This window comes from Nicotiana attenuata, chromosome 7 (genome assembly GCF_001879085.1).
Source record: "Nicotiana attenuata strain UT chromosome 7, NIATTr2, whole genome shotgun sequence".
NCBI lineage: Eukaryota > Viridiplantae > Streptophyta > Magnoliopsida > Solanales > Solanaceae > Nicotiana > Nicotiana attenuata.
Window position 1 is genome coordinate 25,355,370 of NC_031995.1, and position 15,463 is coordinate 25,370,832.

The following is a 15,463-nucleotide window of genomic DNA, read 5'->3' on the forward strand; positions in this document are numbered from 1 at the left end:
CCAAACCTAGTGTGTAAACCTAATGGGTGTTTAATTTATGGTTTCTTTATGGTTGGGTGTTTATTATTTATCCTTGTTCTTGCTTTTAATTGTAGAATTAATGGTTTCAAACATTAGTTCATGCCTATTTGACTTGGTCTCTACTTGAGAAAGAGAGACTTAGTCTAGGAAAACTTGGCTAACAAGAATTTGGGATAAAATCAAGAGATTGATAGTCCCAATTAAAGGGTTGAACCTAGAGATAGTAAAACCCGACTTGAGCATTTTATCAACTGTTTGGTTCAATACCCATTTGGACTTGAGAAAGCCAAATTAAGCAAAATCACTCTCTTACCGAGAGGTATTGGGTAGGTACTTGAGTGTTGATATCTATAGTACACCCCAACCAACAAAATAAGCTTTAAAGTTTACAACCTGTTAGGCAAACACCTAGGTGAAGGTCATAGCCCTAGACCTTTTTATATCTTTGAAAAACATCCAAAAACAACATTCTCTAGTTTTGTATCTTTAGAATTGCAGTCCTTAGCATAATTTTAGAAAAAAAAACAAAACCATATTTGTGGAAGTGTAATCTAGATACTTCACGTGCTCAATCCAAATATATACTACTATTTCCCATCTCAGCTCATTGTGAATTCGATCCCGATTCCTTGTTGGGTATTATTATTGCAATCGGCCATTTTATAACCTCAAATAATGGTGTGAGTTGGACGAGATCAATTTTTTGGCGCCGTTGCCGGGGAGCTAAAAGAACGAATTTAGCTATGTATTTGGTTTTGTGTGTGAATTGTCTTCTTTTCCTTCCGTGTTACTAATATTTTTGGTGAAACAATTGTAGGTGAAACAATGGCTCTCAACAATAACGATCCTCTTGGAAACATGCCTATATGGGATGTGGACCTGGAAGATTACCAAGTTGAAGAGGTTCCTCTTGAGCCTCAAGCAAATAGACGAGGCTGACCGCCTCAAGATAATGTTCCCGTTCCACCCCCACCTCCACCAAGAGCGGCTCCACACCGGGCGTTGCCGAATGAAGGGTATGCAAGTGCCATAGTCCCGCCCCTTATTAGGGCGGGCAACTTTCAAATCACAAATGTTATGCTCACATTGTTAGAGCAACGAGGATTCTTCACCGGGGCTCCAAATCAAAATGCGTACAAATACTTGAAGGGGTTTGTGGACACTTGTTGGGGGAGTAAACAGACAAACGTCTCCGAGGATACTTTAAGGTTGAGGCTATTTCCTTTCTCTCTATGGGGGAAAGCCTTGGATTGGTTAGAGAGATTTCCAAACCATTCTATTTATACATAGGATGAATTGGCGGAGAAATTTATTTCCAAGTTCTTTTCTCCCGGGCATATGGCTACTCTTAGAGACGAGATTCTAGCATTCAAACAAGAACCCAATGAGCCTTTTCATGAGACATGGGAGAGGTACCGAATATGGTGAAAGAGTGCCCAAACAATGACATGACGTAGGCTATGATTCAACAAAATGTCTATAGGGGGATTAATACTACCAATCAATGTGTGGTCAACCAACTTGCCGGTGGGAATTTTATGACAATGCCATATGCGGAAGCTTGTGAGATCTTAGATGAAATGGTGGATACTTCATCGGTATGGCAAACTAGAGCAAATGTTCCTCAAGGTGATCCAAACGTGATTCACCTACATAAAGAATTGCATAATCATGGGCAAGAAATTGCCGAGTTGACCACCACAATGAATCAATTAGCCAAGGCTCAACTTCAATAAGTGCAAGGTCCTAAGCAAATGGCGGATCGTACCACGAAGAGACCGTTGGGTATAATTGATGATGTGTTGGTTCGTGTTGAAAAATGTATTCTTCCGGCGGATTTTGTTATTCTTGATTATGAGGTTGACTGTGAGGTGCCGATTATTCTTGGGAGACCTTTCCTTGCTACGGAGAAGGATCTAGTTGATGTTGAAGCCGAAGAACTTACTTTCCGGGTTGGTGATGAGAAAGTGGTTTTCCATGTGTGTAAGCCTTTGAGGCAACCCAATAGTAATGAGGTGTGCTCTTTTATGGATCTGGTGACCGATGTGATTATTGATGAAACAAGTGTCGTGATGAATACTTTGGAGGCCATCTTGTTCAATTGTGATGATGAAGAAATGGAGGGTTACGTGAAATGTGTGAATGTTTTGCAAGGAATGGGGTCGTACACTTATGAGCCCCGCAAATTGTCCTTGGATCTTGAGAATAGAACCACTCCTGCAACAAAGCCTTCAATTGAGGAGCCTTCCATTTTGGAGTTGAATCCATTAACTCCACATCTTTGGTATGAATTTCTTGGCCCTTCTTCTACTTTACCGGTTATTCTTTCCTCTTGTTTGACTAACGTGCAGGCAGAGTCTACGTTAGCGGTGCTAAAAAAGAGGAATAAGGCTATTGGATGGACATTGGCGGATATTTAGGGGATAAGCCACGCATTTTTCATGCTACAGATTAATTTGGAGGAAGGTGCGAAATCATCTATTGAACATAGAGACTCAATGAAGCCATGCAAATGGTCAAAAAGGATATCATCAAGTGGTTAGATGCCGGGGTTGTTTACCCCATTTTCGATAGTTCGTGGACTTCTCTGGTTCAATGTGTCCCAATTAAAGGGGGCATGGCGGTGGTCACCTATGACAAGAATGAGTTGATTCCTACAAGAACGGTAACCAGGTGGAGAGTATGTATGGACTATCGCAAGCTCAACAAAGTCACAAGGAAGGATCATTTCCCACTTCCCTTCCTAGATCAAATGCTTGATAGATTGGCCGGTCGTGCTTTCTATTGTTTCCTTTATGGGTATTCCGGCTACAATCAAATTCTTATTGCTCCGAAGGATCAAGATAAAACTACTTTCACATGTCCTTATAGTACTTTCGCATTCTCGCGGATGCCATTTGGGTTGTGCAATGCACCGGCGACTTTTCAAAGGTGTATGATGGCTATCTTCATGGACATATGGAGGATTTTCTTGAAGTCTTCATGGATGACTTGTCGGTGGTTGGAAATTCTTTTGATGATTGTTTAGCAAACTTGGACAAAGTGTTGGCAAGATGTGAAGAAACAAACTTGTGCTCAATTGGGAGAAGTGTCATTTCATGGTTGAGGAAGGCATTGTCCTTGGCCATAAGATCTCAAAGAATGGCATTGAATTCGACAAGGAAAAAGTTGAGGTGATTTCTAAACTTCCACCTCCAACTTCAGTCAAAGGCGTGCGGAGTTTCTTAGGCCACGCGGGATTTTACGGGCGTTTCATCAAGGACTTCTCTAAAGTGGTAAACCCGTTGTGCAATCTTTTGGATAAAGATGATAAGTTCCATTTCAATGATTATTGCATGAGATCCTTTGAGTTGCTAAAGCTCAAGTTGACTACTACTCCCATTATCACCGCTCCAAATTGGAGTGTTCCTTTTGAACTCATGTGCGATGCAAGTGATGTAGCGGTAGGGGTTGTTTTGGTGCAATGCATCAACAAGATCTTTCATCCAGTTTATTATGCAAGCAAGACCAGGAATAGTGCCTAAGTCAACTACACCGTTACGGAGACAGAGCTTCTTGCCATTGTGTTTGTTATTGAGAAGTTTCGCCTATACTTGATGGGTGCAAAAGTGATTGTTCGGATCATGCGGCACTCCGTTATCTCATGAGCAAGAAAGATTCTAAAGCCCGTTTGATGAGATAGGTACATTTATTGCAAGAGCTTTATATTGATATCCAAGATAAAAAAGGGAGTGAAAACCAAGTGGCGGACCACTTGTCTTGTTTGGAGGAGGAGGGAGGCCCCATGATGGCCTTGAAATCAATGACTCTTTCCCCGATGAGCAACTTTTGGCTATTTCAATGAAAGAGCTGCCTTGGTTTGCGGATCTAGCAAATTATCTTGTGAGTGGTATCATTCCGGTTGAGTTCACTTCAAACCAAAAGAAGAAGCTAAAACGGGATTGTCAAGACACTATTGGGATGAACCGTACCTTTTTCGGATTTGTACGGATGGAGTGATTAGAAGATGTGTACCGGAGGAGGAACAAAGTGAAATTCTTAAGGCTTGTCACTCTTCGCCGTATGGTGGTCACCATGATGGAGCAAGAACGACGACCAAAGTGTTAAGTTGCGGTTTCTATTGGCCCACTCTCTACAAGGATGTTAGTGGTCTTGTCAAGCATTGTGATGAATGTCAAAGGGCCGGTGGAATCTCAAAGAAAAATGAAATGCCCCTCACCACCATATTGGAGATTAATATTTTCGATGTGTGAGGTATTGACTTCATGGGTCCTTTTGTGAGTTCTTGTGGAAATACCTACATCTTGGTCGAGGTTGATTATGTGTCCAAATGGGCTGAGGCCATTGCCTTGCCCAACAATGAAGCGAGAAGTGTGGTTGCATTTTCGAAGAAGAACATTTTTACAAGATTCGGTACTCCAAGGGCTGTCATAAGTGATGGTGGATCGCATTTTTACAACAAAGCTTTCGGTACCTTACTCACCAAGTATGAGGTCACTCATAAAGTCTCGACCCCCTATCATCCTCAAGCAAGTGGTCAAGTGGAAGTCTCCAACCGGGAGATAAAGAGTATTTTGTTCAAAACAGTGAATGCTAACCGGACGGATTGGTCAAAGAAACTCGATGATGCTTTATGGACTTATAGGACGGCTTACAAAACACCGATTGGAATGTCTCCATACCGGCTGGTGTTCGGGAAAGCTTGTCATCTTCCGGTGGAACTTGAGCACAAAGCCATGTGGGATTTAAAGAAGTTGAATCTTGAGTGAGATGTCGCCGCCAACTTAAGGGTGGCACAATTGATTGAGCTAGATGAGTTCCCGTACCATGCATACACAAGTTCGTCCTTATACAAGGAGAAGATGAAGTACCTACATGACAAGTACATTTGGAACAAGGAGTTTAAAGAACATGATCTTGTATTGTTGTTTAACTCTCGGTTACATATGTTTTCGGGAAAATTAAAGTCTAAATGGAGTGGCCCATTTGAGGTTATGACTGTGACACTCTTTGGTGCATTGGACTTGAAGAATAAAAATGATGAGGTGTTTAGAGTCAATGGTCATCGGGTGAAGCATTATCTGGGAAAAGTTGATGATGGCCACGTCGTGGCGGTTCTTCATTTCATGCGATGATGGTAATCTACATCGTGCCGCGACGTTAAATCAAGCGCTTCTTGGGAGGCAACCCATGTTTCTTTTTCTTTTTCTTTTTCTTCTCCTTTAGATAGGTCTTGTTTTGAGCTAACTGGTTTTGAAGTGTATTGCAGGAATGAGTGTGATTTGCAGGAACTGTGCTCAGAAAAATTTGGCTAAGTGTGAAAAAAAGTGCGGGCAGCACACTTTTTGTGCAGACCGCACAATTTAGATGCCACAGCAGAAGAGGATCTGCGGCCGAACAATTCTTATACGGACTGCACAACTGGAAAGCTAAAATTGCACACTCTCTAAAGTTTGCCTGTCAGAAAAATGGCCAAAGTGCGGCCGCAAAAGAAAATGTGCGGTCCGCACCAAAATCTGCGACCGCAGTCAAAAATGTGCAGACTGCAGATCTTCAAAAGGAAAATGTACATCAGGTAAAAGAGTGCGGACCACACATGAAATTGTGCGGCTGCACTCATCTCTTGAACTCTTGGAAAATCACGTAAAGTATAAATAGTGGCTTCTCACTACTCTTAAAACTTTACATCCTCTAAGAACTAGAACAAAGGCAAAAATGATGCACTCAACTGATTCACGCATCTAACACTCATTTTATCATCTTTGATTATTCCTTAGCATCACTACATTACTGGTATGTTCAATTCATCTTTAAAAAATTTCAATTTTCTTGATTTTGTTCATAATTAGTTTAGTTATATTTAGACCTAATGTCAAATTCATCATCATGTGAGCTTAAATTTGTGTGGGTAACTTCCTATTTGCTATTTGGGGGACGGGTATATTGTTTATCATATTTAAATTGTATTACCTTGTCAAATTCATGCTTAAAATTAGAAACCGTAAGAATCTGCCTGATTTGATTTTGAATTGAGCGGCCGCACAAGGAACTATGCGGTCCGCAGATTGTTAGTTTAGGGCATTTGGTGTGAAGTGATTGTGCGGACCGCACTTGAAATTGTGCATTCCGCAGAAATTGAACCGCGGCCGCAGAAAAGTGTGTGCAGCCGTAGACCGAGCAATTCTCTGTCTTCAAAGAGTTGTAATTTTTGAGCTTTTATTGTGCGGCCAAACTCAAAATTGTGCTGTTGCACTCAAAATTGTGCGGACCGCAAAATCATCACTGCGGCCGCACTTCTAAATTGTGCGGTCCGCACAAACGCATCTGCGGCTGCACTAAAAAATGTGCGGACCGCACTTCCCTATCCTACATACTTTCTTGTTCTGCAAGTGTCTGATATTCTGAACTTGAACATAACTAATTCCTATTGCTATATATTGCAGACATTGGTTAGATCTGCATTGGTTAGATCTTATGGACGCGATGATACATCCAAAGGGAGGGGTGAACCCTCTTGAGGCTGAGGCAGGGGTACCATGCCACTCTCCGTGCAAAGAGTTATAGCAAAAAAAACAACAGGCGGTAGAGCCCCGGAGCCTGCTGAGTCCAGTTCATATGTCCCGTATAAGGAAGCATCAGAGGGAAACTCTGTGCTAGAGCAGCCTGATGCATAATCACAGCCAAGGCAGTTTCAGGGGAGGTTTCAGCTCCGAGATGTACCCTCCACCTCAGCAAGCACTTCTGAGGGTTCGGAAGATGATAGTCAGGGTTCAGAGCCCTCATCTACTCATGCCCCCGACGCACCCAGTTACAGTTGATGATGATAATGATGATGATGATATTCCGGATGACGTTCGAGGGGGTGATACTAGAGTTGCCGGCCTTGAGAGGTCGAAGAAGAAGGTAGTCTGGGAAGATAGATTTGTGAGCTTAAATGGATTCAACAGGTTCCGAGAGAGGTGGCCTCAGAGATCGCTCACACTTGAGTGTCAGTTTATATTGAAAGACTTGGATAGGTACAATCCAAATGTGGCAAGACAGTTTCAGGAGAGAAAATGGTGGACATGGTTCACTCAAAGTGTGGTGGATGCCAAGGAGCACTTAGTCCGGGAATTCTACGCCAATGTAACGCGTATCAAGAAGGAGACTAAGGTGACTAAATTAAGGAACATGAAAGTTAGATTTGATCAGAGAACCCTGAACACATATTTAGGGCTCGAAGATGTGGAACTGGTGCAGTATTTAGAGAAGTTTGCACTGGGTGATGCGGCTCGCCCTTGGCTGGCTGAGATATTGGCAGCTCCTGGACCACCACCACGGATCACAGCAGGGGTTCCCATTCAGCGGAACACCCCCAACTTTGAAGCTAAAGGATGGCAGACCTTTGTGTGCAGCCGACTAGATCCGTGCCAGAATGAAAACAATCTCCCAATCCCGAGGGCAGTTCTAGTGTATTCCATCATGGCCGGGTACCCAATCAATATGGGTGCTATCATGTCGGCCAACATATCTCTGGTTGGTAGGCAGGGTAACAGCTCCTACCTGTATCCCAACACTATCACGGAGTATCTTATGAATGCGGGGGGTGGAGTCCAAGAGCTTTGACACAAAGGTTCGGGCGAAGAAGCCCTTCACATGGTACTCTTTGAAGGACCCGAGGAACCCGAAGAACAAGGTCAGCCGACTACTACCGTGGGCCAGTCTGATGAGCCTTCGGTGGTAATTATAGATTCAGCTAACATGTCTACCACTACAGCCGGGCCTTCTAGCAGTACAGTTGCCATACCTCTACCTCCATCTTCGGGGTCGTCAGTATCAGTTCCATCCACTTCTACCCTAAGGACGGTGCCTATGCCTGCTCATCCACTCTCTGTGTTGTGAGTCTCCCAAACTCTGGCGAGTCTCAACAACTGGATGCAGACTACTACTGCAAACATGTTTGACCTATCTAGTGTTGTTGCAGCCCAGACCTCTACCCCAGCACCTCATATTCCTCCGACAGTGGAGGACACTTTGAAGAAGATTCTGGAGAACCAGAATACCATCATGGACACCTTGGTGGCACATGGAATAGAGATTGAGGAGCTTGGGAAGCAGGTGAAGAAGATGAGAAAATCCTAGGCCTCGAAGAAATCAGTTGACAGGTTGAGGCGAGAGGTGACCAAGATAGCAGCAGCTGGAGACCTTCCGTTTGACTTGCTGATGGAGACAGCTCCAGCAGCACCATCAGCACCAGTGCCACCAACTGGCCAGTCTGAGGAGCCAGACCTTGCTGCCCACACTGCTGAGGCGGTGCGACAGATATTCGCCAACCCAGCTACACCCGAGCAGAGGATGATGAGATACAGTTGGAGGATCCTGAGGGTGGTGATGCTGCTATGGACCGGAGAACACATAGGGAGTCCTTTTTACTCTTTCCCTTCCTTGTTTTTGTTTTATTAAGCATTGGGGACAATGCTTATTCTTATTCGAGGAGGTGGAGTTTATTTAATTTGACATTTGACATTGGCCTGTAATAACTTATAACATTTTCTTTTTCTTTTCATTATGTACATATTCTTCTCCCTCTCTATTGATGTATATATTCTCTCTCTTTCTCTTTCATCTTGTATATTCATTTATGCTTTCAGTAGTTTACTTTATAGCTTCTTTATTTTGTTATATTAGTAGTCAATGTTTAGTCTAATAGCTTCTTATTTACTTTAATAGCTTCTTTTTAATTTATTAGTTTCATTTCATGATTAAGTGATCAATAAGCCTTTGATTTTCTTAACGCCACGTTTCTTCAAAGGTTGTTTTTCTGTGAACCGGGTGACTCTTCCCAACGATGGATGGCGTGACAACCTTCTTAATGGATTGAGTGTGTTTTTATGTTTAGGTAAGAATAGTAGTAATAATAAATAAGAGGACCTAATTGAGTCAGAGTAGAAGAGTCAAGCATGCTTCACTTGGTACCAACACACTTAAGTACGTGCTTATGATTATAAACAAGTTCTTGGAAAGAAATAGCTCTAGTTAGTGACCTTCTGACTCTTGTGTTGACTTAAGCAATCATCGAGTGGTTTAGTTGAACTATTAGTGCTTTTCAATCTTGAATATGGTTGTTGTGGGCCCTCGACTCTATCCTCTTTAACAATCCAGTTGTGTGACAGGTGGGATATATTTGTTGCAAGTCCAAGTACCCGTGCGAATGGTCTAGAACTTGCCATGAATGTGTTTCTAGGAAAAATTCTAAGTTTTGCATGGCTTGAGAAGTGATTTTTGGCTCTCCTTGACCCGCTTGAAATTTTCGATGTCCCACCAATGTTGTTTTCCCTAGTCAACCCATTTGAGCCTAAAACCTGTTTCATTTGATAACCATGTTACAAGCCTTTACCCATTTTGTAGTGACCCTCTCTTGGCACCCGAGCTTTCCTTATCACTCTTGAGAAACAATTGGCTAAAACATCAGTTTGGGGGAGAGATGAGGAATTTGAAAGTGGTATCAAGGCACAAAAAAAGAGAAAAGAAATGAAAAAAAAAAGGAAAGGCAAAGAAAAAAAAAAGAAAGAACAAAAGAAAAATGCAAAAAGAAAGTGAATAAGTTGAAGAGTTGAAGGGATTCAAAGAAAAGCAACGATGCAAAGCATGGAGAAAACAAAGAAGGAGAAAATGAACATCATGACCAAGAAAGAGTCATGTTAAGTCTCTCTAGTTCCCCTAAGGAAAAGAAAGTGCCTCAAAAAGTCGGCAAAACATGAGCCAAAAAGAAAAAATGGAGTGCTTAAGGAAAGATGAACACGTTCTATTCCAACAAATCCAACCTTAGTCCAAAACCCTTCATTACATTCTAAAAAAAAACTACGTGATTTCAAGCCGAGTGAACTTACATTAGTGGTGATTTACATGAGGGGCAAGCATATGGTACTTAGAGCCGTACTTGTGACATTCTTTTGAGAGAGATGAGCGAACTTTTCGTAAATCCTTGAATTGAGTGCTACATTCTTAAGTGAGGTATGCTAACGGAGAGTAGAGGAGGAGGAGTTTGGGATCCACAATGACCTACATGAAAGAGCGAGTTTCCTTGATGAATAAAGTCAACTCTTGATACTCAAGTGTCACATTAGAACTATTTGTGCTTAAAACTTCAAATCATTGTCTTGTTGATAATTCATAAGTGTTGTGGGTAATTGTTGGTCCCAATTGATGTGTTATTGATGCACCTTAGATTAGCTAGAATAGCTATTAACTTGTGAATGTAGGAATTACCTTATTTGCTTGAGGACAAGCAAAAGCTTAAGTTTGGGGGAGTTGATAAGTGGGAATTTTGATTACTTATTAGCGCCTTTTTGCTTTCGTTTTAGTTCAAAAGTGTGTAATTTTATTCTGGTAAACTGATGAAATATGTTTAAATGCAGGAGTATTGGAAAATGAGCTACAAAGATGAAATCCAACTCAAAAAGGAGTTATCTGAACTCAAGCACAAAAATCAGGCATAAAAGCACAAGTGCAGACCGTAGATTTCCATTTGCGGCCGCAAAATGTGAAGGGAAATCCATCAGATTCCAAGTGTAAATTGCGGTCCGCACATGAAATGTGTGGCCGCCGAAGCTGTGCATGAGCTAAAGTTCAGAGAGTCATCATTTCAAGCTTATAGGAAATGCGGATCGCACAATTATTGTGCGGCCGCAGAAGTCAGCGACGCGGCTGCTGTAACGACCCGACCGATCGTTTTGAGCCCTAGTGCATTGTTCAGCAATCTGAGGCCATGAGAAGCTTCATTTCAGGTGTTATGACTTGTACGCATGGTCGGAATTGAATTTCGAGAAGTTCATAGTTGATTTGGAGAGAGAATTATCATTTCGGAAGCTTAAAGATGAAGGAATTAACCAAGATTTGGATTTTTGAGTAAACGACCTCGGAATCGGGATCTGAAAGTTCCAGCAGGTTCGTATAATGATTTTGGACTTGGGCGTATGCCCGGTTCGGGTTTTGGGTAACCCGGGAGCATTTTGGCGCCTATTGTGGAAGTTAGCATTTTTAAAGAAATTTCATAAGTTTCGCTTGAAGTGCATCTCAGTGTTATCGATGTCCATTTGGGATTCCGAGTCTGTGAATAGCTCCGTATGGTGATTCTGAAGTTGGGAGCGCGATCGGAAGTGAATTCGGAGGTCCGTAGGTCATTTTGGAGTCATTTGGCAAAAGATAGAAATTTGAAGGTTTTTGAGACGTTTGACCGGAAGTGGCCTTTTTGATATCGGGGTCGGAATCCAATTTCGGAAGTTGCAGTAGGTCTGTAACGTCGAATATGACTTGGGTGCAAAATTTGAAGTCAATCGGACGTAATTTGATAGGTTTAAACGTCGAAAGTAGAAGTTGGAAGTTCTAAAGTTCATAAAGCTTGGATTGGAGGTCGACTCGTGATTCTAGCGTTGTTTGATGTGATTTGAGGCCTCGAGCAAGTCCGTACTGTGTTTTGGGACTAGTTGGTATGATTGGTTGGGGTCCCGGGGGCCTCGGGTGGATTCCGGGTGGTTAACGGATCGAATTTGGGTAAAAAGCTGCTGCTGGTTGCTAGTATCTGGTTTCCTTCTTCGCGAACGCGGAGGGAGTCTCGCGAAGGCGAAGAGGAAAGTAGGAGGCTGCTGGTTCTGGCCTTCGCGAACGCGAAGGGGGAGTCGCGAACGCGAAGGGGTGGGTTGAGCTGCTATGCGAACGCGAGGAGGAGATCACAAACGCGTAGAAGGAAAAACTGGGCCTGGGGTCTTTGGCCTACGCGAACGCGAGGCCTTGTACGTGAACGCGAAGGGCTGGGTGACTGGCCTTCGCGAACGCGAGCGGAATGTCGCGAACGCGAAGAAGGGCGGACCTGGGCTGGGCAGAATGTTTAAAAATTGGGGTTTAGTTCATTTCACCCATTTTTCTCTTGGCTTGGGCGATTTTTGGAGCTTTTGAAGAGGGGGTTCCGCCATTCATCATGAGGTAAGTAATTTATGCCAGTTTTGAGTTAAATGCAAGGTTTATATATGGATTTAAACATGGAAATTGTAGAAAACTTGGGGTTTGAGGAAAAACCTAGAAAATTAGTATTCTTGGATTTTGACCACAATTTTGGGTATGAAATTTAGAGAATATTATATATTTGAGTTCGTGAAGCTATGGGTAAACTTTATATTCGAAAAATTTCGGATTCCAGGCACGTGGGCCCGAGGGCAATTTTGTCAACTTTTCGATCGGGGTTAGGAATTGCTATAAATTGGATTGTAATGAGTAATTGATCATATATTAATGGATTTGTATAATCATTGGCTAGTTTTGGAGCGCTGTGTGTTGATTCGAGTCTTCGGAAGGGCGTGGAGTGCCGGTTATGGATCTTCGGAGCGAGGTGAGTCTCCTTTCTAACCTTGTAAGAGGGAATTGTCCCCATAGGTGAAATAATTGATTATGTGCTCCTATTTGTGGGGGCTACGTACGCACGAGGGACGAGAGTCCGTGCGTAGCTACTATTATGCTATTGTCCGGGTAGTTAGGACCCAAAAGCATGCTATACTTGAATTAATTGTAAGCTCATTGACAGCTTGGATTGCTTAGATCGCATTGAATTAGTAAATGAATTTCAAAAAGGATTAAATTTTAATTTCTTAAATTATTAAAAGAGGAATGGCTTTTAATTGGACAAATGTTCCCTGATAAATCCTTAATTGGCTATTTGAGCATGTATTTTTATGTGAACCTGCGTCGCATGATTGATTCACGAGCAGGGTGATTGTTTATTTTATGTTGACTGCGTCGCATGGATAGTTCGCGAGCGGGGTAATAGATGCATCTATGGTTTGAGCCGTTCGACCCTCGGCAGTGCACAGTTTACATTTCTGTTGGAGCGGGCCGTCGACCTCAGCGTGATTTGCGCATGATATATATTATTGCCTGAGAATTTTAAATGTTGATATTGCCTTTCATGGCTTGATATAAATTGATAAGATAATGAAAAGTAAACCTTGAAAATCCTTTATTATTTGTTAAAGGTGTTTACCTGTTTTCCGGCTTCGTGAGTTAGAACTACTACATAAATCCATGATTTCCTCACATTTTTAGTATATTATTATTTGATCTCTAGTAAGTGTTGAAGTCGACCTCTCGTCTCTACTTCTTCGAGATTAGACGGGATACTCATTGAGTACACGTTGTTTACGTACTCATACTACACTTCTGTGCATTTTTGTTGCACAGGTATATGTAACTCTAGCGGCCTACTGGGCGTAGCAGCATGGATGATTCTGGGACTAGGTGAGCTGCATTATTCGAGACGGCCGCAGCTAGTACAGTCCCTTCCAGTATACTGTATTTACTTCCTGTCCACTGTATTTCGGACGGATGTTGTATTTTATTTCATTGTCAGTAGATGCTCATGCACTTGTGACACCGGGTTCTGGGAGGATTTTTGGATTATTAAATGTTAAGTTTGTTTAAGATTTCGCGGTTGTTTCCGTAAATTTTATTATTCGTTATTTAATGTGTAAAGAAAAATGATTTTTGACAATACAAAAATGGGAATTTAATTGAGTATTTTTGTTGGCTTGCCTGACAGTGGTGTCCGGCGCCACCACGATCCTTAGTGGATTTTGGATCGTGACAGCTGCACTCAGAAATGTGCGGTCCACAGAAGAGCCCTACGTGCCGCACCAAGAATTGTGCGGACCGCAGAATTTGAGAGATGCGGCTGCATTCCAGAATTATGCGGCCGCAGATTTAACTCCTGTCAAGATTCAAGCAAAGTGCGGACCGCACATGGAGAACCTCCGAAAGGGCATATTTGTCCGAAATTTCCAGCTTTGTATAAATAGAATAGTTTCACGAATTTAGGGCAAGTTTTGAATGTTGAAAGTTCTGTAGTCGTTTTTCCTTGCTTCTTTAGGCAACTTTAGCTTACTTTCATGATTTAACATTGGATTTTTATCTTTTAATCTTTCAATAAGAGTTTTATCATCTTTTCTTCTCTATTTTCTTCTATACCCATTATGAGTAGCTAGATTTCTAACTAGGGTTGTGACCCAACCCTAGCGTGTAAACCTAATGGGTGTTTAAACTATGGTTTATTTATGGTTGGGTGTTTATTATTTAGCCTTGTTCTTGATTTTAATTGTAGAATTAATGGTTGCAAACATTAGTTCATGCCTATTTAACTTGGTCTCTACTTGAGAAAGAGAGACTTAGTCTAGGAAAACTTGGCTAACAAGAATTTGGGATAAAATCAAGAGATTGATAGTCCCAACTAAAGTTTTGAACCTAGAGATAGTAAAACCCGACTTGAGCATTTTATCAACTGTTTGGTTCAATACCCATTTGGACTTGAGAAATCCAAATTGGGCAACATCACTCTCTTACCGAGAGGTATTGAGTGGGTACTTGAGTGTTGATAGCTATAATACACCCCGACCAATAAAACAAGCTTTAAAGTTTACAACCTGTTAGGCAAATACCTAGGTGAAGGTCATAACCCTAGGACTTTCTATATCTTTGAAAAACATCCAAAAACAATATTCTCTAGTTTTATATCTTTAGAATTGCAACCCTTAGCATAATTTTAGAAGTAAAAACAAACCATAATTGTGGAAGCGCAATCTAGATACTTCACATGCTCAATCCAAATATATACTACTAATTCCCATCTCAGTTCCCTGTGGATTCGATCCCGACTCCTGTTGGGTATAATTATTGCAATCGATCATTTCATAACCTCAAATAAAGGTGTGACTTGGACGAGATCAGCTTTCCCAAGCATAGCATAGATAGTAAATAGAACCTAACTGCTGGCCAGACAATTAAGCAATTAATCAAAAAATTGAAGAAACAAACATATATTGGTGAACTATAATCAAGGTTAAGTCAACGTTAAACAACAATATTCATGGCTAAATCACAACCGCAGAACTATGGGTTTTAGCCACTCATGATAGTATCAAACAATTTCATAAGAGTTGGATAACTGAAAATACTATGAAAAGATGAAGAAAACTGAGATTTCCTCGCTCCCGAATGTTTCTCGTGTGTAATTCTCTTCAAAGTGGTGTCTCACCTCTAAAAATAAGCTTCTTGATTTTATACGCGTTGGGTAGGTCTAGGGCCGAAATAACCTTGTCCCGGGCAAACTTGGATAACTTTTTCGTCACCAGCGTCCAGCCCAGCGCCTAACGCAGGCGCTGGCTTATTAAACTTTCTACCAAGGGCGCCACAAGTTGCCGCTGAAAACCCAAATTTTCTTTTTTTGTCCGTTTTGGCTCTAATCTCGCCCCTTTCGCCCCCAATTGCTTCCGATGATCCCTACATATAAAAACATCCTGAATTAATATAATTCAATACGTTTCACATCCAAAATCCACGAACACGAGTAAAACATGAGGTGATATATATATATATATATATATATATATATATATATATATATATATATATATATATATAT